Raw genomic sequence first — 25160 nt, 5'->3', positions numbered from 1 at the left:
TATCCACAGCCTCTAGATCTAAAAACCTTTCCACCCCCTCTTCCTTGAAGATCACTGAGCTTTCATGGGGCAAAGGGGTATTTAATTTCTTAATTTGCAAATGCACTATATTTAATTTTTAAGAAAACTCCACTTTGAATGTGCCATGGTTCCTAGAGACAAATCTTGTCAAGAATTCCCAAGCAAAAGTCTCTGTTCTAAGAAAGCATCAAGTCTAAACTAAAGGCTAAATTCTCAATGCCTCTTCTGTATTTAATAATCTGAGAATAATAATAGAGAAGATGTTTCCAACAATTGTTCCCTTTTATCCTGACTTCTGCAAAGCCTTTCCTTTGGAGACTGTTCTAACTAAATTACTTCAAGCCTTCCCTGAAATTTTTCATGCTGAATTTCTTCAGAGCAGTGAACTTTGAGAATCCTGCCACTTAATTTCACCATTCCCAACCCTAAGGTAATTTCCTCATTGCATGTGTGGTAACGGAGGACAGAAGAGCAGCTCCAGATGCTGAGGGCTCATTTTTTCTCTGCTGGAAATTTCCTCCCTTGGAAAGTGAGCCACAGGCTGGTTGGAGCTGAAATGCTAGCCATCTGGGGCCCTCAACTCAGTCTACATCCCGGGATCTAATCTCAGATCATAAAAAAAAAGAAGGAAAGAAGGGAGAGAGGGAGGGAGGGAGGGAGGGAGGGAGGGAGGGAGGGAGGGAGGGAGGGAGGGAGGAAGGAAGGAAGGAAGGAAGGAAGGAAGGAAGGAAGAAAGAAAGAAAGAAAGAAAGAAAGAAAGAAAGAAAGAAAGAAAGAAAGAAAGACCCTTCTATAGCTGTCTTGGATGTTCCTATCAGGAACTAATCTAGGACCCAAAATGATAATGAAACCACAAAGATGATGCCACCTTCCCCCAGCCTCTGGCCCTTACACCAGACAAGGTCCAAGTCAATCTATGGTTACCATGAGATCCCTCCTCAATCAGGAAGGACTTCACTCCAAGAGGAAAACATTCAAAACTAAATTATACCAGTCAGAAAAGGCCTCACTGTAGGTCTTGAATGCTAGCTTACCCTAATCAAAACCAAATCTCCCACTTTGCCTAAGGCCAAACTCCTGACGAAGTTGACTAACTCATCTTCAGTGTGGGTATTTTCTGGTTAATAGTTTGATTATGGACATTTATATAAATACAAAGCCTATCCAAACACTGTCAAGATTCTGACTGAAGAAGAGAAATGGAAGAAGTCATTACATTTCCCATGCTTGGGAAATTAAATGCAAAGTGGGAACTTCACTTTCTTTTGGCAAAATGTGCACTGTGCACTGTCACCATCTCAAACTCTGAAAGGAATTCTAGAGTATGTGAAAGCATCTCACATGCTGGCCCTGAGGTCATAAGAGTGAGAGAGCTAGCCCTGCCCCTCATCAGCTGCAACACTGGGAAGAGTATCCCCTACACCATGCCTGGGCAACACAGTAGACCTGACCTTGAAGGTGTAGTATGGGAGGTCTGATCCTGAGGACAGGAAAGCAGGAGAACTGGCCTAGCCCCTTGCTCATTTCTGCAAGGGGTGAACTCTCCAGGACAATGCAGGAGAGCTCACCCTGGTGGTGAGGACAAGAGAGAGCTGACAGGCTGACCAACCTTGTAACTAGCCAGGTTTAGAACCAGGGTTAATTGTTAATCTGCCCCAATATCCACCCCATCTGTGATCTGCTGGAGCAAGTGAAGGGACCGGTCCTGCAGACCAAAAGCTGCAGGATTTCCACAACACAAGTCAACAGCAGGATATCCAAGAGGAATTCCAGTGAAGGCCCAGCACCGATAGTGTAGCAGAAACCAGAGGCCTTGAACTAGACCAATGACTCTCTACAATGAACACTTGTAAGTAAAGATATATGGATAAAAAGGTTTACTGTGTGACTCACTGTGTCACACTAGAGCTTCCATGAGGAGACTAAATTTTTTTCCTTCACTTTTTTTTTCTTTCTTCTCTTAAATTTTATTTTATTTTTAGGGGGAGGTTGCAAGGGCAGAGGGTGGATATGAAGGGACAGGAAACTGAATGGGATGGAGATGCATAATGTGAAAGACACAAAGAATAAAAAAAAGAATCTTTTCACAACCAACAACCACAACAATAACAAAAATATGCAAAACTACTGAGTAGGAAAACTAGATGGTGGTAGTTATTGCTACAAAGAAGTCCTTTACTTTCTGTAATTTACTGCACATTGTCTTCATTGCACTTTACTATTCTATTTTCTAAATCTGTTTCAATAACATTCTGTCTTCATCTTTTATGTCATTTTTGAGGAATGCACTAGTCAGTAATATAAATATAAATATCTTTATTCCCTTATTCAGTACCAGCCTCTTGCTGGCAACTGAGAACCTGAGCCCAAGAAGATCTCACAGAGTCTACAGATAGACATGAAGCTTTTGCTACTTATGTTTCTAGCCATTTCCTGTGAAACACTGGTGACTAAAAGTTCACATTTGTACTTATAATAATACAGGATAGTGAGTTCAGGAATCTTTTTCTGAAAAGCATTCATCTGATCACAAGAAGTTTGGCCACATCAGATTATAAAAAACTTGCTAAATCTCGACAGCAACCATGCCAGTAAAAGAATTCAGAATGCAACTTGTCTGAAAGAATAAATCCCTGGAAGAGAAATCTTAATGAATCTACACATGTCATCAAAAGAATAACTCAGCTGACCTTGTTTTTAAGGTCTTTGTCTACTGAGTCCAAACTCATAGATAGCTGTTGATTCTAGGTGTCAAGTTCAGGAAATAAAAGTTCAGGGCATATAAGACTTGAGCTTTTAGATGAATAAAAGGGAAAATTCACAGCCCATCTATGGTACCATAAAAAAAATCTTTTATAGCATTAAATTCCTTCACATGGTATCTCAAAGGAAGAAATTAGTGGTTTTTATTTATAATCATCTGTGAATGAGGTTGAGGATTGACAATTCCTTATTCAAGTTGCCTTTCAGAAACTTTGTAGACATTACATCATATTATTAGCTGCAGAATTTATGATCTATCGGCATGTGTTCTGTGCTTCAAAGCAATCACAAAATTACTAGACCCATATAATAGCTCATGTGGAGAGTGAGTGCTTGAGAGAAAGCAGTAGCCTGTGATTTGAGAGGTCAGGATAAAAGAAAGAATTCCATTCAGTATGAAATGAGCCCACAAGCAAACTCTTTCAATTTTATAACTGAGAAACCTGAAGAGAGGCATTTTTCAGCATGGTAATTATTTTTTATTATAGGCCTATCCCTCTGGCTCTTGTATTCTGAAATAAAACTCAACATAAATTTTCATGCCTCAAGGAGAAAGCTCCTAAGAGCAGATAGATAAGTGTGTTATCTGGAGTATCAGAATTAGTTGCCTTCCCATTCAGAGTCTGATTAAGTGATTTCCACCCACCCATGGTAGGGTGGGCAGTTATTGTCTACTTGTTATTTTAATATCATTTTAAGTTCATATGCAACTGTGAGGAGGAGTTCAGGGAAATCCTGTACAGCCTTCATCAATTTTCCTTAATGGCAACATTTTGAGTAACTTTAGTACGATGTCATAACCAGGAAATTGTGGCTGATGTAATCCACTGTTTTGTTTGGACTTAATTGGGGGCTGTGTGTTTGTTTTTTTGTTTGTTTTTTTGTTTGTTTGTTTGTTTGTTTTACCTATGTGTTCATATGAAGGCTAGAAATCAATGTCAAGTGTCTTCCTAATTGTTCTCCATCGTGCGTTGTTTTTAAGCAGGGCCTCTCATGACCATTAAGCTAGCTAACTGGTTAAACTAGCTGTCCAGGATTCTCCTATCTGTTCCTTCGTCCCCCAGTCCTGGAGTTACAGGTATGTGCTAACATACTTAGCTTTTTAGATGTGTACTGAGTTCCTCGTGCTCATGGGACTATGACTGAGCCATCTCTCTGACTCCAAATTTCACCAGTTTTACATGTAGTTTTATAGTGTGTATTTACTTCTTTGAATTTTTAACAAATATAGATTCATGTGCTCATCACCACAGTCAAGATGCAGAAGTTTCATCTCCTCAAAGAATCCTTAGTACACCTCCTTTATATGCACATGTTCCCCTCTGACCCTGTTGTCCATCTGTATGAATATGGCATTGAAAATGTGATTTAAGTGGAAATATGCAGTATATGACCTTTCCTCATCAGCATAACCCCTTTGTGATACATTCAAGTTATTGTATCACTGGATCTCCATGGTTCACTCCTTTTTATTGCTAAGTGCTATTCCATGGTATTAATATATGATACTTTAACCATTAACCCATTGAAGAACATCTAGATTATTTCCAGTTTTTTTACTATTACCAATACAGATGCTATGGGTGTTTATATAAAGGATCTTGTGTGAACAAAAATTACAATTTCTCTGGGGTAAATGCCCAAAAATGTAACCACATTTTGTAAGAAACTACCACTCTTTCCCCAGAGTACCTGTAAACACTTTATATTCCCACCAGCAATGTGCAAGGGGCCCTGTTTTTCCCATATCCTCACTTAACATCTGGATCATCACTGTGTTTTCCTTTATCTTTTTTGACAGATGTATAATAATATCTTATTGTGATTTTTACTTTCATTTCTTTACAGCTAAAATGTGTGTATTTAACATCAGCACATCTTTAGTGAAATGTCTGTCGCACTCTTTTTTGATTTCTCACTTGGTTGGTTTTGTTGGGCCTCTTTCCTTTTGGCTTTCCTTCCTTCCTTTCACTATTGTTACAGTACTGAGAATCAAAGACACTCTGCCACTGAGTTACACCCCCAGTTCTAACTGTGTGTTTGGTGTACATGTGTGTGCACAGGTACACATATCTGTTCATACACTGAGGCCAGAGGAGGCTGTCAGAGACCTTCTCTAACACTGTCTTCCTTATTCCTTTGAGACAGGGTCTCTTTTTGAAACTGGGGCTAGGTTGTGGCCAGAAAACCCCAGCAATCCAGCAATCTACACACACACACACACACACACACACACACACACACACACACACGGGAGGGGGAGGAAAAGAAGGAAGTAGGAGCACACCAGGGTCAAAATGGCATACACAGCCACTCCCAATTTTTATATGGATGCTAACTAAGGTCTGGACTCAGGTCATTGTGATTGCTCAGCAGGCACACTTACCTACAGAGCATCTCTTCAGTCTCTCACATTGGTTTTTTAATGTTGAGTTGCATGAGCTCGTCATACAGCCTAGACAGAGGAGCTATATGAAACATTTGGTTTGAAGTCCTGTTCTCCTTGTCTTTGGCTGCCTTTTCACCTCTTCAGGGGGTTGTCAAAGCAAAAGTTATTGGTTTTAATCAGGTCTCATTTCCTAAGTTTTGTTTTTATGGATCATCCTTTAGTTGTCAGTTCCTAAGACTCAGGGTTTTCTCCTGTGTTCTACAGCACTTTCACAGTTTCCGTTTAATTCCCTGGCCCACTGTATTTGTAAAGTGTGACATTGGTGTTGCAGTTCACGCTTTGGCCTAGGGATGTCTCACTGCACTGGCAGCATGTTCAAAAGACTCTATCTTTCCTTCATCAAGTTGCCTTTGTCCCTAGGAGTCAGTGGGCCATATTAGTCAATGTCTATTCCTGGTTCTGTCTTCTGTTCCATTGATCTAAGAGTACAATACACAGATTGATATAAGGCAAGACTTATGGTTAGAAAGAGTAAGTCCTCTCCCATTTTATTTTTAATCTTTGAGCTATTCAAAGTCCTTCCATCCTGAGATCATTTTGTTTTTGAAAAATTACCACATTTACATTTTGAATTGTATTCAGTAGAACATTGAAGCCACCCTAGAACTTTTCTTTAGGTTCTAGTCCTTGAACTGAAGTAGAAACAATACTATATTATCCTATTCAGGTATATATTTTAAAAGAGGAATTATTTCTGTAAATAGATATACACAAACTAGTACAGTGGACTCTTGTCTACTCATTCAACTTTATGTGCTGACCTTAGAAATTAACTCCAGTAAAATCTTATTTCCCTTTATTCAGACTTTTCAATTAGCCTGTCTACTGATGACAATAAATTCAGATGCCCTACTCCCATATGTAGAGATTTAACAGTTAATTAAGAATGACTTAAGTTCATCCATTTGTGTTGCTCTTCCTTTGCTTCCTTTATCTAAATTGGTGGGTCTCAAATATTGTTAAGATTTGCATACAAAGCCATATATATTGTAAATACATCTTGTAAGTGTTGTGTTAGCTTTTTTCTGGCAATATGTGAACAAGCATCTAGTCATCCTAGATCAGGCCCTAGTGGCAGTGCAAATTTGGATTCTAATCCAGTCCAGCTTGGTGAACAATGAGTTATTGGTCTTATTTATTAGAAAGTGGGTGAGGAGCTATTTACAGGAGTGTGGGTAACTCCAAAAGAGTCAAAGCACACAAGAGATATTTTGTGTTCAGTGTCATTTTTCATTTTAGGGCAAGACAGGAGAAAGAAGGGATTCAAGGGAAGAAGAAGAAGCAGCAAAGTTAGGGGCTTCCGTTGTTCCTGCTTGCCTACTCATAGAATAAGAACATCTAAAGTGTTGGGCCAGCATTGTCAACGTTATTTCTTGATGGAAAATTCTGTTGATCCAGAGTTCAATCCGAATTTTAGAAGCAGTTGCCTTTAATTCAAATCTATAATTTGGCTAAACTGGGAATTTTAAATTATTATGCCTAATTCCACCCAGCAGACAAAATTGGGAACAATTGCCTCGAGGTGGTAGCGCATGCCTTTAATCCCAGCACTCAGGAAGCAGAGCCAGGCAGATCTCTGTAAGTTCGAGGCCAGCCTGGTCTACAGAGAGAGATCTAGGACAGACACCAAAACTACACAGAGAGACCCCATCTGGAAAAAAAAAATGGTAACAGTCTTAAATATATTAATAAATGTATTGATCTAATATATATTTGTCTGATGCTGAATAAATATATAACTATCTGAATTCATCAGTAACTGGCCACAGGCTGTTCAGATCAAAAAAAAAGGAATGCAGATGGTATGATCTCCAAGATGGGGAATTCCCAACAGCCCAAGGGCACCAAAAGCACTAACCACCGGGGCTTGAAAATACACATAGCTATATTAAAAGTAAAACAACTGAGAACTGGAGAGATGGGACAGTGGTTAAGAGCACATGATGCTTTTGCAAAGGACTGAAGTTTCATTCCTAGCACTCACATCATGCAACTCCTCAAAACCATCCATGACTTCAGAGGAATTCAATGCCTCTGGCCACCACAGACACCTGGATTCATATGCACAGGCCTGCATACACACATAATTTAAAAATAAATTTAAAAAAAGCATTTTAAATTAAAAAAGATATAGAAACTGTTAACATTCAGCATAATGGGTTGATTTTTGAAGCTCTGGGCTTATCTGGGGCTACCTACCTTCTACATAGTAGTTTCTGATGTGTTCAAACCTGGCTCAGTTACTTGAGAGCCCAAGATGAGTGTAGCAGGGGTGCCTGTCATCCTATTCCTGGAAATCTCTTTGTGGGACACAGTACACAACTTACAGCATCTTCTACTTGTGGACTAGATGGAACTCAGCTACCTGGAGGTAGGATGGTTTCTCTTTTATTTGTTGTGGTGTTACTGAATCAAGCATATAAAATGTTTTTCTATATACCTGGGACTACTCAGCCAAAAGTAAAGGAGAAACTACCACTCCGTGAACCAACAAGAGGCAATGCAAGAGAACTTAAAGTCTCAGAAACCCTGACTACTCAGAAAATGTGGACATCTGCCCAATTCTATTTCCTGCTACCTTTAAAATTAGACAGGAAAGTCATTTGGGTTCAGTCTTTGAAAGGAATTACTATAAAACCAACTGGTCTACTTAACTACCCTAGTCACTACCAGAGAATGAACATAATTGATTTCTTTGTTGAAGATAAAAGTCTCCTTAAGGCCTCAACATGATACACTGAGGCCCAATCACTCCGCCTTAGCACACAGGAAGGGGTACAGAACTTTGAACAGATTGTGCACCACCAACCTCATACCACTTAGAACCTACATTATTGAAAAACCATAGATTCCCTTGTGAAATTATTTTTGTGCTTTTTTTCCCCATAAAGACCGGTTTCTTAAAAGCTTTTCAATGGGCTTCCTCACCATAGACCAGCTGCAGAACAAGCTCAAAGGTTATCTGAGTGTCATACCTGCTAAAAACCCTGAGGCCATCACGCCCACCCATTAAAGGAGAGGATGTGAAGGAAGGAAGTTGGATGCAAGCCTGATGTTAGGGACAGAGTTCTTCCATGTATTGTTTATTTAAAGCACCTTGTTTAGATCTCTGGGAAATGCATTGTTTTATAATTGCGTTCTAGTATAAGATAATACTTAATTGCTTAGTACTATTCTAAGTTTGGGAAGCACTTTTGTAAGAAAATGATTTTTCTACAGGCCCAAGGAAATTACACAGAGGAAATTTTGCTCAGTTCTGGGCCCTGTGAGATGGGTGACCTTTCAACTGACTTTGCTAAGATGAGCACCTCTAGACAGAGAAACAGTTCTCCCCAAACTAGCATCACCACCTCTTTAGCCCAGGCTGTGCTTACTGCTCTCATGCTTTGGCAATAATGAAATGCCCAAGGTTATATCACCAAAGTGGGAGTAAGTAAACTAAAAGAACTCAGAAATCTTAGGAAGTTTAGAGCTGATAACAAGGAAAACATCAACATAATTCAGACTGACAAGCATGATAAATTGAACTGCAGCTGTTGTGCCGCGTCACAAGACTCCCAAACAAGACCACCACAGAGCCAATATCCAATGCAAGCACACAGAGGTTTCTTAATAATAGACCAAGCCCCAGGGCTTGGTCCTTATTCCAAATGCTCGACATAGGATGTCCCGAGCATTCACTTAAAGGAGTTTATATAGGAAAGGTTTATATCTAGAGAGTTACATATCTTGGGATTGGACAAGGGGGCTAGGTAGTTCTCTAAAGTTACTGGCAGATCTATAAGCATGAGGTTACTGATGGCTAACAGAGATATTTTTTTTTTGCTTTCATTTTTCTTTATTAAGAAATTTTCTACTCACTCCACATACTATCCACAGATAGCCCCTCCTCCTTCCTCCCATCCCCCAGCCCTCTTTCCCAAGCCACCACTCAACCCTGCATCCCCCAAATTGAGGTCTCCCATGGGGAGTGAGCAGAGCCCAGCACACTGAGCCTGGGCAGACCCAAGGCTTTCCCACTGCACCAAGGCTGTGCAAGGTGTCACACCACAGGCACCAGGTTTCAGAAGCCTGCCCATAGACCAGAGACAGATCCTAATCCCCCTGCCTGGGTGCTCCCCAAACAGTTTGAGCCAAACAACCATCTTCCATATCCAGAGGGCCTAGTCCAGTCCCATGGGGGCTCCACAGCCACCAGTCCACAGTTCATGGGCTTCCACTAGTATGGCGGGTCATCTCTGCACATCCTCCCATCATGATCTCAAAATCTCTCACCTGCAGATCTCTCCTCTCTCTTATCAATTGGATTCCCAGAGCTCAGCCTGGTGCCTGGCCATGGATCTCTGTATCTGCCTCCATTAATCACTGGACAAAAGCTCTATGATGACAGCTAGGTTATTTGCTAGGCTGGTCACTAGAGTAGACTGATCCAGGCCAGCAGACCAAGGTGGGGTCAACCTTGTGGATTCCTGAGAGCTTCTCCAGCACCCTGGCTATTCCAATTCCCATGGTGTCCTTATCTATCATGGTATCTTCCTCCTGCCCTCCCACTCTGTCCCTGTTCCAGCTTGACCCTCCCATTTCCCTATGTTCTCATCCCCCACTCCTCGCCCTCTGCCACCCCCACACACACACCCAGTCCACTCATGTAGATCTCATCCACTTTCCTTCACAGGGTCATCCATGTGTCCCTCCTAGGGTCTTTCACTGTTAGCTAGACTCTCTGGAGTTGTGGGTTGCAGTCTGGCCATCCCTTCCCTCACATTTAGTATCCACTTATGAGTAAGTACATACTATGTTTGTCCTTCTGAGTCTGGGTTACCTCACTCAAGATGATATTTTCTAGTCCCATCCATTTGCCTGCAAATTTCATGATATCATTGTTTTTTACTGCTGAGTAGTACTCCATTGTGTATATGTGCCATATTTTCTTTAACCATTCCTCAGTTTAAGGGCATCTAGGTTGTTTCCAGACTCTTGCTATAACGAATAATGCTGATATGAACATAGTTGAGCATGTGTCCTTGTGGTAAGATTGAGCATTCCTTGGATATATGCCCAAGAGTGGTATAACTGGGTCTTGAGGTAGACTTATTAGCAATTTTCTGAGAAACCGCCATACTGATTTCCAGAGTGGTTGTACAAGTTTGCATTCCCACCAACAGTGGAGGAGTGTTCCCCTTGCTCCACATCCTCTCCAACATAAGCTGTCTTCAGTGGTTTTGATCTTAGCCATTCTGACAGGTGTAAAATGGTATCTCAGAGTTATTTTGATTTGCATTTTCCTGATGAATAAGGATGTTGAGCAATTCGTTAAATGCCTTTCAGCCATTTGAGATTCTTCTGTTGAGAATTCTGTTTAGCTCTATAGCCCATTTTTTAAATTGGATTGTTCAATATTTTGATGTCTAGTTTTTTTGAGTTCTTTATATATTTTGGAGATCAGCCCTCTGTCAGATGTGGGGTTGGTGAGGATCTTTTCCTATTCTGTAGGCTGTAGTTTGGTCTTATTGACCATGTCCTTTGCTCTACAAAAGCTTCTCAATTTCAGGAGGTCCCATTTATTAATTATTTCTCTCAGTGTCTCTGCTACTGGTGTTATATTTAGGAAGTGGTCTCCTGTGCCAATTCATTCCAGACTCCTTCCTACTTTCTCTTCTGTCAAGTTCAGTGTAACTGGATTTATGTTGAGATCTTTGATCCACTTGGACTTGAGTTTTGTGCATGGCAACAGATATGGATCTATTTGCAATCTTCTGCATGTTGACATCCAATTATGCCAGCACCATTTGTTGAAGATGCTTTCTTTTTTCCATGGTACAGTCTTGGCTTCTTTGTTGAAAATCACATGTTCATAGGTATGTGGAATAATGTCAGGGTCTTCAATTCGATTTCATTGGTCCACATGTCGGTTTTTATGCCAGTACCAAGCTGTTTTTATTACTATAGCTCTATAGTAGAGCTTGAGGTTAGAGATCATGATGCCTCCAGAGGTTGCTTTATTATATAGGATTCTTTTAGCTATCCTAGGATTTTTGTTTTTCCATATAAAGTTAATTATTGTTCTTTCCAAGTCTGTGAAGAATTGTGTTGGGATTTTGATGGAGACTGCATTGAATATTGCTTTTGGTAACATTGCCATTTTTACTATGTTAGTCCTGCCTATCCATGAGCATGGGAGATCTTTCAATTTTCTGATATCTTATTCAATTTCTTTCTTCAGAGACTTAAAGTTCTAATCATACAGATTTTTCACTTGCTTAGTTAGAGTCACCCCAAGGTATTTTATATTATTTGTGGCTATTGTAAAGGGTGATGTTTCTCTGATTTCTTTCTCAGTGCCCTTTTCAATTGTATATAGGAGGGCTACTGATTTTTTTTAGTTAATCTTGTATCCTTCCACCTTACTGAAGGAGTTTGTCAGCTGTAGGAGTTCCCTGGTAGAATTTTTGGGGTCACTTATGTATACTATCATATTGTCTGCAAATAATGAAAATTTGACTTCTTCCTTTCCAATTTGTATCCCCTTGATCTCCTTATGTTGTCTCATTGCTCTAGCTAGAAATTCAAGTACTATATTGAATAAGTGTGGGGAGAGTGGACAGCCTTGTCATGTTCCTGATTTTAGTGGAATTGTTTTGAGTTTCTCTCCATTTAATTTGATGCTGGCTACCAGCTTGCTGTAAGTTGCCTTTATTATGTTTAGGTATGTTCCTTGTATTCCTGATCTCTCTAGAACCTTTATCATGAAGGGGTGTTAGATTTTGTCAAAGGCTTTTTCAGAATCCAGTGAGATGATCATGTGGATTTTTTCTTTCAGTTTGTTTATATGGCGTATTACATTGACAGATTTTCATATGTTGAACCATTCTTGCATCCCTGGGATGAAGCCTACTTGGTCATGGTGGATAATTTTTTTGATGACATAAATTTTTTACTCCCTATGTCATGCTTTTGCTGAACCCAGGATATATAGATTTATTGTTTCAGCCTTATCTTCCCAAGAGTTCAACTTCTGGTCAGCAAATACCTTTAAAGGAGGGAGGGGGCTATCTCTCAAGATGGCTACTAATTTTTCCTTTTCACACCTACTAGTCTAAGTAACCACTTGTGTGACTTACACAGTGGTCCTCTCACCAGTTGTCCAAGAAAGAGACACTGAGCTAAGCATATTGTCCAGAAGCTGCACATCAAGACAGACCTGTGCATCATCACCCACTATAAGATCCCATTGTGAGATTCATTGGCCATGACAACAGACTATGCCTCTTTGAAGATGCCATCTCTTTTGTTGGGATCACAAGAATCCTGCTGCTCTTCTTGGGCAGATCTGGGACAAGTTTATTTATATGTGAAATTGAGCTAACACCCATTGGGCTGTAATATTAAAAAAAGATATTTTTTTTATTTCTTCTAAGACATTGAAGCAAGCTACTCAAAACAAAGCTGATTATACAGACCTCTTACTGGGTTGGTTTACTTTGGCAAACTCTATCTGAAATATTCATTAATATCATCACTAATTTCACTCAGCAGATTTTATTGAACAGCTACAATAGTAAAGACATTATTTGGAGTAATAGAGACATAGCATTAAGTAAAGTCCTTGTCAAGCTTAAATTCTAACTTTGGAGATGATAGTTGAACTTCTGTACTCAAGCACTGATAAAGATTTAGAAAACAGGGCTGAGGATGAAGTTAAGTGGTAGGGTGCTTGCCTAGTATGGACAAAAACCCTGGGTTTAAGACTCAGTGCAATTCCCTTGCCATATACACACACAAAGATTTAGAAAATGTACATAATAAGGTAAAGTATATAGTGTGGCAGAAGGCCATGGGGTGGGAAGGTGTCATCATTTTAGGTAGACTCTTTTAGGGGTTGCCATTTAAATGGGAATATGAAAGAGGGATAAGCAAGAGAAAAGAGAAAAATTGAGGAGAAGATCAACTTGTCCTAAGACTCCATGGCAGAAAGACTCTGTACTTGAAGAAGAAGAAGAATCAAATGTGGCTACAGCCCAGTGAACAAAGTGATGGCAGGCAAGAATAAAGGCAAATGGCTGGTGTTGACACAGCAGATCCTAAGGGCCAGTTTACATTTAAACATGGTGCTTATATGAATATCTGGTATGAGTCAGCAAAAATATGACTGACAGCAGACTTGGGCAGGGTGTGGTTAAATGGAGAAATCTATGTGTCAACACAAAATAGCCAATTTTTGAAGAACCCCAAAATAAAGTTATATAATCTGCTGTAGAACTACTTTTGGTAGAGTGCCACTTTTGTGTGATTCTACATGAATATGGTCTTGCTATTGGAGGCCAGAGCCTTTGCCTTTGCCAGCCTGCCTATGTGTGTTTGTCTGTAAGCCTGTAGGCCTGCCACTGTGCAGCCTGTGGGTTACCTGGCCCTGTGTAGCCCATATGAGCTGGCATGTGTCTGGATGCTTGCCAGTGGCTGCCTATCTATCAGTCTTCATCTGGAGTGCGTAAAATCTTGAAGTTTCTTCAATCTTCTAGACTCCCATGACTCTCTTCCTTTTCCTGGCATCTGAGCATGGACTTCACATCCCAGCCAGACCATGCCTGGGCCTGGAAATCACAGTTAGAACATATAGTCAATGTTCACTGAGTACCCACCCAAGAGCAGTGCTGTTGTACATGTTTTCTGGCACAGAGAATCACAGCAGTCATTTCCTGGAGGCTTTATGGAAATCAGAGTCTTCCCAGTACTGGTCAAGAGCAGTTGAGCAGTCCATCTGTGCATGCTTTGGAAATCTTGTGGAGTGATTGGGGAATTTAAGAAAAGCCACAGCTGGACACATTCATTAAGCAAGCCTAAATGGTAGGCTTGGCTCTTAGCAGCTTTGAATACCTGGCCTAAGCAGTATTCCTTCCAGCTCACTAATAAGATCTCCTTAGACTACAGGACAGAAGACTGAGCCTCTCTATTGTGAGATGAACAAACACTTTTTCCTAAGTTTACAAGAGTAGCATAAAGATGTATGTCAAGGAAGCTTTCCTACCAAAACTATAAAATCTGAGATGAAAAGGATAACTGTGGCAGATAAGCCAGGACCCAAGTAGTTCATTGATTTCTTGCTAAATATCCCTTTCATTTTCTAAGGGAAATGATTCTAACACAGAAAGAATACTCCAGAATACCTGCCTCTTAAATGAGAGAAAATTAGTTTAATGTGAATTTGAGGATTTTTTTCAAATTTATGAAATTTCTAGTTCATATTTTACTTTGCTTTAAGAGCCTACTGATGGGAAAAGTGATATCCTGTTATTATTTCCTCTGCTTTTTATTTTTAGCCAGATTAAAAGATTAAATGTAGTGGGGATGGCTTGTTTTTCAATTCAAATCAGCACTAATTCTTTATTTTTTGTTTTAATGATGTTTTCCAGAAAAAATAGAACCATTCTGTCTTGTGACTCCTGAGCCCTGTGTGACAGCCACACCACTGAGAACAGAATTACAAATTTCAAGCCAGAAAAAGAAAAGAAATGGTGGCAACCTGAAAACAGTATTCCTTTCTGGATTTTCACTTCTCCATATTTCAGTAAGATTCCTTTCTCCTTGGGTGGCTTCAATGATGTCACAGAAGGAGGCTATCCACCCAAACTGAGAAGCTTCATCTGGGAACAAATTGTGTTTTCACATTAAAAAAGATTATTTCCCATCAGAGAAATCAGAATGTGTTTCAAGCATATTATTCAGAATGCTTTATTCTTTCCCAAGCAGAGGAAGAAAATAGCTGTGTATCCTTTGTTCTTTGTTAAAAACTAAAAGAACATTTATTAAGTATTGGTAATTTGAGCCTGATATGGAACATACTGGTATACACTAAAGGCCAGTAGGAGGGCTCAGAATGAGTACGGGGCTTCTTCCTGGTCAGCACATGAGGACACAGACAGATGGAACACTGTACTTTTCTCTGCAAGCCAAAGATTAAAACAAATTTTGAGTTGGAAGGAAAATTGGCTGCAGACTGAATAACTTTCCTTCCTGGATTCATGCCCTTCTCTGTCTATGAACAGAGCAATGCTGAGCCCACACTGGTCCTGGCTTTCTATACTTATTAGTCTGACCTTGTCAACCCAACAAGGCAGCCTTCTCATCCCACTGCAGCTGAGGGTCTCCTGGCCCTAACACACCTCCTTCCACAGGGAACCTCTCTGTTAAGGCTTCCTCACTCCTATTAGTCTCTGTTCAACACTGATGCATTTTCCTTGACCACCATTCATCACCTTTGCATGGCACTTTGGGCTCCAGCATCTCTGTTCCCTTCAGGCTTGTAAATATGCTTCCTTAAGAATACTCTAATTTCCAGGTGGTGGTGGTGCACGCCTTTAATCCCAGCACTTGGGAGGCAGAGCCAGGCAGATCTCTGTGAGTTTGAGGCCATCCTGAGCTACAGAGCAAGATCCAGGACTGGCACCAAAACTACACAGAGAAACCCTGTCTCGAAAAAATGAAACAAACAAGCAAACAAAACACTCTAATTAGAGCAATTTCAGGGATAATCATACCACATGAGATCGTTTAGGGCATTCATACCATGAAGCTTCTTTCTACAACATCCTCTTTACAATGCATGAGTGGTATCTGCTGGATGCCATCTCATTTAGGAGGTCCTCCTGCATCCCAGCTTTCCCTTGTTGGCTCTGTCAAGGCCCACCTTCACTGAGGATGAATGGTGTCATTTTTGCCTAATGCTGATTCTGTCCCATGTGTTCAGCATTCATTCCACTTCTCGCAGCAGGAATTATTGCACAGAAGGCAGAGTCTCCACAACACATTGTAGAGAAGGGAAGCAGATCTCCTAATGTGGAGGTCTAAAGCCCAACCTGAACTGTGGCTGTGAAGTGAAACTTTTCCAAGCTACCCACTTGGAGCTCTAACCATCCTCCATTCACAGCAGACTGGCCACTGTTTTCCTGAGCTATGTAGCCCAGTGTAACTGTGACCCCAAGTTGGAGGAGCCACTGAGCACTTAAGATATGGCTGATGCATAGAGATACTCCATCAATGTGGAAATACCCTGGTGTCTAAGATAGAATTGGAGAAGGAGCTATATAATGAAGTGTTAGTAATTTTTTAAATTTAAATAATGTTTTATATAGTTTGACATTAAAATCAATCTACCTTTTTCCTGTTTTAAATATAGCTGCTACACATTCTTAAATTATACACCTGACTTATAGTTTGCCTCCTTTAGAACAGTGATATCCCAGAGAGCTCTGGGCCTCCATTGGGCCAGAACAGGGCAGATGCTTCAGGCTTGTGCTAGAGCTGACTAACTACCAAGTCCTAAAAGGATTTTGTCACCTCCATAGTCACAGAGAGAACCACAAATTCCCATTCCAAAGGGGATCAATCCAGTTCATGTTTTATGTCAAGTGACAAATTGTAGCTGCAATGACTGCTAACAGTTGTTAAGAAAAGGGTGGGATGGTGCTGTCGGGCGGGGGTGAGGTTTAGGCCGGTTGTGCTGTTGCGAGACTGCTGCTGTAGTCGCTTCAGCGGGCCCAGATTTTATTGAACAGCAACCTTCTCTTCCAAGATGTCAAAAACAAACAAATCCAAGTCTGGGTCTCAATCTTCTCACTCAAGATCTGCATCCAGATCTGGGTCTCGATCATTTTCCAAGTCTCGGTCCAGAAGCCGATCTGTCTTCCGTTCAAGGAAGTGCATGCTGAGTTCTAGGTTGTTTGTTTTTTTTTTTTTTTTTTTTTTTTTTTTTTGGTTTTTCGAGACAGGGTTTCTCTGTGTAGCTTTGCGCCTTTCCTGGAACTCGCTTTGGAGACCAGGATGGCCTCGAACTCACAGAGATCTGCCTGCCTCTGCCTCCCGGGTTCTGGGATTAAAGGCGTGCGCCACCACCACGCGGCTTGAGTTCTAGATCTCTTTCCAGATCATATTCTCCAGGTCATAACAGAGAAAGGAATCACCCCTGAGTGTAACAGAATCGAGATTTCCGAGGCCACAACAGAGGCTACCAGTGGCCCTATTATTTCCGTAGGCGAAACTGAGGTTTTTATCCATGGGGCCAGTATAACCGAGGCGGCTATGGAAACTATCAGTCCAATTGGCAGGACTACCGGCAAGCATACAGCCCTCGTCGGGCCATTCCCTATCCCAGTCCACAAAGAGAAGGTCCCCTTCGCCACGGTCCAGGAGCCATTCTAGGAATTCTGATAAGTCATCCTCTGACAGGTCAAGGCGATCCTCATCCTCCCGGTCATCCTCCAACCACAGCAGGGTTGAATCATCTAAGAGCAAGTCTACAAAAGAGAAAAAGTCCTCTTCCAAAGATAGCAGGTCATCTCAGGCAGCTGGTGATAAACAAGGAGATGAGGCCAAGGAGCAGACATTTTCTGGAGGTGCCTCTCAAGATATAAAAGGGTCTGAGAGCTCAAAGCCATGGCCAGATGCCATCACCAATAGCACTGGTTCTGCATCCCGGGCCTCAGTTTCTGATCTGAGCCCCCGGGAGAGAAGCCCAGCTCTCAAAAGCCCGCTCCAGTCAATGGTGGTTAGGCGAAGGTCACCGTGCCCTAGCCCTGTGCCAAAACCTAGTCCTCCACTTTCTAATACAACCCAGATGGGCTCGTCTATGTCAGGTGGTGCTGGATATCAGTCTGGAACACACCAAGGTCAGTTTGACCATGGCTCTGGGTCTCTGAGTCCATCTAAAAAGAACCCTATGGGTAAGAGACCTCCAGACACTGGTTCTACATATAGTTCATCTCAGAAAGAGGAGAGCGCTGCTTCAGGAGGAGCAGCATACACAAAAAAGAACCAGTGACTTACTGGCTCAGGAAAGAAAGCTTTTTTGTGATCTAGTCCATAGTAATAAAAGGAACAGGAATTTTGTTCCATTTTCCAGCACATATAATCAGCTCAGTCTCAGCGTAGCCCCTCAGAATTGTTTGCTAATTGTTCATCACTTTGGATCCTCTGGAATGACATTGCATGGATGCTTTACTAAATACCTAAAGAGAGGAAACAAGAAGAAGCAGATAAAGATAAGAAAAGCCCAGAGATACACAGGAGGATAGACATTTCCCCCAGTACATTCAGAAAACATGGTTTGACTCACAAGGAAATGAAAAGTCCCCGGGAAGCTGGCTACAAGGCTAAAGGCAAATACAAAGATGATCCTGTTGATCTCCCCCTTGATATTGAGCGTCGGGGGAAAAAAAACATAGAGACAGATCTTAAGCAAGGTAAATCAAGAGAGTAGGTGGAGATTCCCAAGACTCTAGCCACTCAAGAGAAAGATCGACTGAGGAAACAAAGAAAACTCACAAAGGATCAAAGAAGCAGAAGAAGCCCCGCAGAGCAAGAGACAGATCTAGGTCCTCCTCTTCCTCTTCCCAGTCATCTTACTCCTACAAATCAGAGGAATACCCCGAGGAAGCAGAGGAGAAGGAGGAGAGCACCACAGGTTTTGACAAATCCAGACTGGGGACCAAAGACTTCGTGGGTCTAAATGAAAGAGGTGGTAGAGCTCGGGGAACCTTACAATTTCAAGCAACAGGGAGAGGTTGGGGCAGAGGAAACTATTCTGGTAACAATAACAACAACAGCAACAATGACTTTCAAAAGAGAAACCGGGAAGAGGAATGGGATCCAGAGGACACACCCAAAGCAAGAAGTATTGCTTGCATGATGACTAGGAAGGTGAAGGCAGTGACAAGTGAGTGAGCCGTGGCCGTGGCCGAGGAGCCTTCCTCCAGGGTCAGGGTTGGTTCATGTTCCGGATATCCAGTGCCAGCCCCAAGTGGGCCCACGACAAGTTCAGTGGGGAGGAAGGAGAGATTGAAGATGACGAGAGTGGGACAGAGAACAGAGAAGGGAAGGACAATTTACAGCCCACAGCTGAGTAGGGGCCACTCTCGATGGAGCCCTTGCCCAGGGGAGAAAGGTGCTGGGAGAGGCTGGTGGCGTTAAACAGGGAGCCTCCAGAAGATCCTGCAAATCCCACCCCACAACCCACCAGCCACACAGAACCCTATGACAGCAGAGCACACACCCCTGATGTTGTCCCACTGGATGCTGGCCACAGCCTAGGATCAGGCCCGTGTTTTTGAGTGGCCCACAATACAGTGAGCTCCTGCCGTTCTTGTTTGTTGTTGGGGTGTGGGGTGGGGGCAGGGTAGGGAGAATGATGCTGATGCTTGGATTTGGGTTTTTTGTTTTGTTTTTTCCCTTTTTCTTAATTTCATTTCATTTGGAGCTAAGAGAACTTGAACTTGGTTTTCAGTCTTTTCCTGTCTTAATTTTTAAAAAGCCCTTATATTTTTTCTTTCCTGTTTTTCATTCTTTTTAAGGCATATGTAGTAATATTAGCAGAAAGATTTTAATTTGGGCAACTTTGATTCTTAACAGAAAACAAGCATGTGAATAAACATTGAAGTGTTAAAAAAAAAAAAAAGAAAAGGGTAGATTGTTTTCAGTGTATTCTGGCTTGCTACTCCAAGTCATGTACACTCTAGGTATTTGTGTAAGAAAATGAACCCCCTCTGCACCAACTAGAAGTAGCCAGGAACTCCTTGGGGAGTGTGTGGCACTGCCACACAGTGATCATGTAAGTTGCCACCAAACTATGCATGTGGACAGTCAGGGTGGAACCTATCCTGCCTTCACATGGATCTCCTCGGACACCAGCCACAGATGGGAAAGCATTCAGACCATAAGCCCAGTGAATGTACGGGGCTTTAATTGCATGGGCCACTAGCAAGGTTGAACATAATAAGCAGGACTCTCACTATCACTGATATTCTTCTTGCTGGGTTTTTCTTTAGGTATTGATCATGTCAGCATCAAACTGGACCTGGAGGCCCTGTTCTACTTTAGCTACCTCATTCTGACCTTTAAGGTACTGAGGACAGGCCTGCCACCCCCTTTATAGCCAAAAATGTACCATATCAACCCAAAATTTGTCTTCCTGGATTCCTAATGGAAAACAAAAACCAAATAAGCCTACACTCCAGTTTCATCACCTGGGCTTTGTTCTTGAATTAATTGAAATAGAAAACATTGCTTGTTATTAACTATATGGTTAATAAAAATCTTATAGAGGACAGAGGCAAGAAATGTCAAGTGCTAGGATGACAGCAACCACAAGAACCAGATGAGGACAGTCTCTCAGAAAAAAAAAGAGTAGGAGTTGGAAACACTTAGAAAGAAGACAGAGCCAGAGAAGGATTTAGTGTCTTCTAAGGGCTGTCAGAGAGCAGTCACAATACTACAATCTGTGTGTCTGTATGTATCTGTGTGCAGGTGCATGGACATGTAGAGGCCATGTAGATTCCTCTGACATCATTCACCTTTTTTTTGGAGACATTGACTCTCACTGGCCTGGGACTCGCCATCTATGCTAGGTGAAGGGCGCTAGTAAGCCCATACTTAACACATGGCTCTGGCTTGCCTTGTCCTTCCCCCATTCCCTCTGTCTTGATAAACTGTTATATTGCATTCCTAAAGCTAGCCACTAAGGTCTGTTCATTATTCGACTACTTCCTCCCTCTGAGGCTGGCCACCAAAGTCCAGCTATCAAAATATTGAAGTTCAGCAATCAAAAAAAATCCCATTTTGGCTCACCTAATTAATATGGCCAATTAAAATTAAACACCTCATCCTAACAAAGGGTTACCCTTTTTCCCTTTGTAAACTGCCATTTGCCTATAGATACTTACTGAGCTATATATTCCAACCCAAGAATTGTATTTTTGTGCAGTGGTGTGTCTGCTAAGCAATTTGGACTCTGTGTGTGTGTGTGTGTGTGTGTGTGTGTGTGTGTGTGTGTGTGTGTTGTGTGCATGTTTGTATATGTATACATTTGTGTGTATATATGTATGTGTTTGTGTGTATATTGGTGTGTTTGGATGTATGTGTATGTGTGGTTGTGTATGCATTTGTGTATGTGTGTGTATAGTGTGTTTGTGTGTGTATATATTGATAAGCTTTGAATCCCTAGTTGTTGGGTATCCACCTCCACTGATGTAATAAGCCAATGGGGCCAAATTAATAAATCCAAGTTTAATAAACAGAGCAAAGCAATCCTGGGTGACCCTTGGAAAGGCAGGGGAAGAGTCTTATGGCAGATATGGCTACCAGGCCCTAAGGAACCTGTAGGTGTGGTCTTGAGCAGTCCCACAGAGGGACTGGCTTTTGGTGGGCTTTGAGAGGTGGGTCTGGAACAAGAGGGCAGCTCTAAGGGAGGGGCTGATGTTTGGTGGGCTTTGAGGGGGCAGATTTAGGGGGAGAGAGATGGGGGAGGGGAGTTGAGATGGAGCATCCACCAGAACATCTATGTATGTTTGTTTCTGTGTGTATGTGTATATGTTTTGTGTGTGGATGTGATTGTGTATATGTGTGTAGTGTGTGTGTTTGTGTGTATATGTGTGTTTTTGTATATGTGTGTATGTGTGTTTGCATGTGTGTGTATGTATGTGTGTTTGCATGTGTGTGTATGTATGTTTGTGTATATTTTGTGTATGTGTATATGTTTGTGTGTACAGGTATATTTTTGTGTATGTGTGTATATGTGTGATTATATATGTATGTTTTTGTGTGTATATTTTTGTGTATTTGTATGACTGTGTGTGTATGTGTGTATGCTTGTGTAAGTGTGTTTATGGGTAACAGTGTCTCCTATACCTGACCTCAAGCTCCATATGTAGCAGAAATTGGTCTTGAATTCCTGCTCCTCTTCCCTGCAACCTCCCCAGCTCTGGGATTCTGGCATGCACAACCACACTTGGCTTTGAACCATTCATTGGTCACCTTCCTCTCAGCCATGGTGTGGTGGCCACAGCACCTGCCCACTCAGCAACACTCCTCTCTAACTATAAATCATTTTGTGAAAATCCAAGAGAATCTCATTTTTCTCAAACTTCCATTCCTATCTATTTTCTCCTAATCTCCTAACTCCACTATGCCCAATCCCATGTGCCCCCACCCCATCCCAGGCCTCATCACACTAACAGCTGCAACTTGCTGCCCCAAACTAGAATTCTGTAAGCAGTCACTCAACTTCTGAAATTTAAGCAGTTAAAATCTGGGTCAGCATTATAACTGATACCCAGCAAGCTGTGTTATGTTGGTTTCCATTGACAAGCCTCCTCATCCTCAAAGAGGGTTTAACACTGTTTGCCACACCAACAGTGCTCATGGCTGCTGTCTGTCAGCACAGTATTGAAGGCTCCAACTGTGGGAGATGCAAGGGTTTTTTTCCAAGATGCCTGAAGAGCACTTAGTGAGGCCAAAGGCTGAGCTCCTCACTGTGATGTCCTAACTTCTTCAGTTATCTCACATGGGAAAATCAACTTCCCTAACTGTCACATCCCAAATTAATTACTTATGTGCATATTCTGTGGCCAAGCTTCAGAGTGGGGCAGAGGGTTACAAAACCAGGGACAATGCAAGTCCAAGCATTTGGTGAACACTGGATTTGGTACACACTGGGTACAGGAATCTCCACCACCTGCATCATCACAGGAGAAAGGAGGTCCAGAGGTGAGGTTGCTAGGCTGTAGTACTTTACATAAAATACATAGGTTAACTAAGTGTTGTTTTTGGTAAAGTGTTTACTGCCTCTGAATTTTCATGAACATCAAGCCACCTTGTTATTCCACTTATTTTCCCAGATTTAGAAAAAACAAAAAATAGGACATGAGGTAATGACAAGCCCCTAGAACAGTGATGTTAAAAAAAAAAAAAAAAAAAAAAGAATCCAAATCCACATTTGTGACAGTCACAGTATTCAAGACAGAGCCAGCTCAGCCTGTTTATAGAGAAAAAAACAAGGCAGCGGCAGAGAGGCGCAGACATTACCACAAAAGCAAACATCCCCAACCCTCTATCCCAACAGCCCTCCAGGCTCTCTTCAAGCTGAGGCTCAGCTGAGATAATTACACTTGCAGCTCATCTGGACTCCATATGGAAGCTAATCCTGTGTCTTAGAATTCAGACTTTAAATGATAATGCAGAAAAGAATCAGTGAAGGCATTTGCTCAGGTTACTTCAGTAGGTATCAAAATAAATTTTAACTTTCATGACCTGTTCAAAATTGGCATAAAGAAATGATTTCCAGAAAATATATTTGGAGAAAAATTGCCTAAGTATCCTGAAGTAAGTATCCTAAAATTTGCACATATCTGTTCATGCACAAAGGACAGAGGAGACTATCAGAGCCCTTCTCTATTTCTGCCTGTCCTAGTTCCTTGAGACAGGATCTCTCACTGAAGTAGGGTGGAAGCCTACAAACTGGAGCAGTCCCCATCTACACACACACACACACACACACACACACACACACACACACACATACACACACACACACACACACACCACATACCACACATACACACATCACACACACCACACATACACACATCACACATACCACACATACACACACATACCATACATACATACACAATCACACACACCACACAAGCACCACACGTACACTACATACACATACAACACACACATACACACATGCCACACACATCACAAAAATATCATACACACATATACACTACACACACACCACACTCAAATACAGAGAACACACACACATCTGCCCTAGTCATTGCTCTTATTAATGGTTTAAAAACTATTTGCCTATAAAAGGAGACAGCATTGCAGTCTTGGGTAGAATCTGGGAAATACAAATATTTTGAAACAGATAATTAGTAATCTAAAGATTTAGAAATAGCAAACTAAACATTTAAAATGGTTGAACTAAGTTTATTCCTAATATTAACTTAATAATGCATAGAGGAAGACAAAGAAAGAAATCTAATACCCCCAAAATGAAATTAAGAAATCATTTTTTCCAAGTTTCCCCATGAGAAGCAGATGAGTACACTGTAACTAGTCTCCATCATGAGACTCCCCAGTTTGTCCATTTACCTCAACATGTTTGTGGGGTATACACAGACAATGTGTACTCATAGGATGGGTTATCATTCTTTATCATTTGCTTTCCAGTTGTCCACATTTGAGTCCAAATATTTATAGAAATGATTCTAGCCATAAGCTTTGGCTATTTTTAAGTCTCCTGCATTAAGACATAGTTAAAGCTAGAATTAAATTGTATTACACCTTCCAAAGGCTGAGACATGGGATTATTTCAAAATAAAGTCATTATCCACTCCCCCCATTCAAAAGGCTACTTTTGTCATAACTAAGTTATGCCCTGCCACTCTATGCCGACCCTCAACATAGGTCCCAAATAAAAACCAGTTTCCCCTTCTGGCTACATTTTAGACAGCTTTATTATTTTCTTTCTGGAAGCAACTGATTTTAAATAGGAAAAAATTGTTCGTCTGTGTTTTAGTTCCTTCTAAACTAAACAGAACCTAATGTTATTCTTTCATAAGATTTTCATCACCAGTCACAATCCAATAACAAACAATGGAGATGCCACTTGGCCCAGGCAGGTGAAAGACACCTATAGGCCAGGCTGAGTCTTCACAGTCTAGGCTGGCTGAAGACACCCACAGGCCCATCCTGAGTGGCCTGAGCTGCTGCAAGGTGCCATGCTGACATCCAGGCCTGGGTTGCTGCTGAGGACCATGTGTGGGTCCATGGCCCTACACCAGCCAGGGTCTGAGTTACCACCAGGGACTGCATGGATGCCCAGATCTGGTCAGCCACCTGAGAGCATGTTGGTGTCTGAGGGCCATACTGCTGCTGGGACCATACTGATCTGTGTAGCCTGTGTTGCCATTGGGGTCATGGTGATGGCCAGACTTAAGCTGCTGCCGAGAGCCATGTCTGGTCCTGCTGCTGCTGGGGTCTGTGTTGATGTCCATTATCTGTGTTACCACAGGGGCCATAGGAACCATTTGTGTTGAAATCTGAGGGCTGTACTGAGCCAGCCCCACCCTTCATTGGCCAT

The 25160-nt window shown here is 41.6% G+C and overlaps 2 pseudogenes; both read left to right on the top strand.

The window, feature by feature from the left end:
• Nucleotides 1-7471: 7471 nt before the first annotated feature.
• LOC143268377 (laminin subunit beta-4-like) overlaps nt 7472-25160 on the top strand; it is a 66882-nt pseudogene continuing 49193 nt past the window's right edge.
• Nucleotides 16803-19131, top strand: LOC102916753 (thyroid hormone receptor-associated protein 3 pseudogene; annotated as a pseudogene).

The sequence above is a fragment of the Peromyscus maniculatus genome, chromosome 14 (assembly GCF_049852395.1).
Source record: "Peromyscus maniculatus bairdii isolate BWxNUB_F1_BW_parent chromosome 14, HU_Pman_BW_mat_3.1, whole genome shotgun sequence".
NCBI classification, from domain to species: domain Eukaryota; kingdom Metazoa; phylum Chordata; class Mammalia; order Rodentia; family Cricetidae; genus Peromyscus; species Peromyscus maniculatus.
The sequence above is the reverse complement of the archived record's forward strand: the minus strand, read 5'-3'. Positions and strand labels throughout refer to the sequence as shown.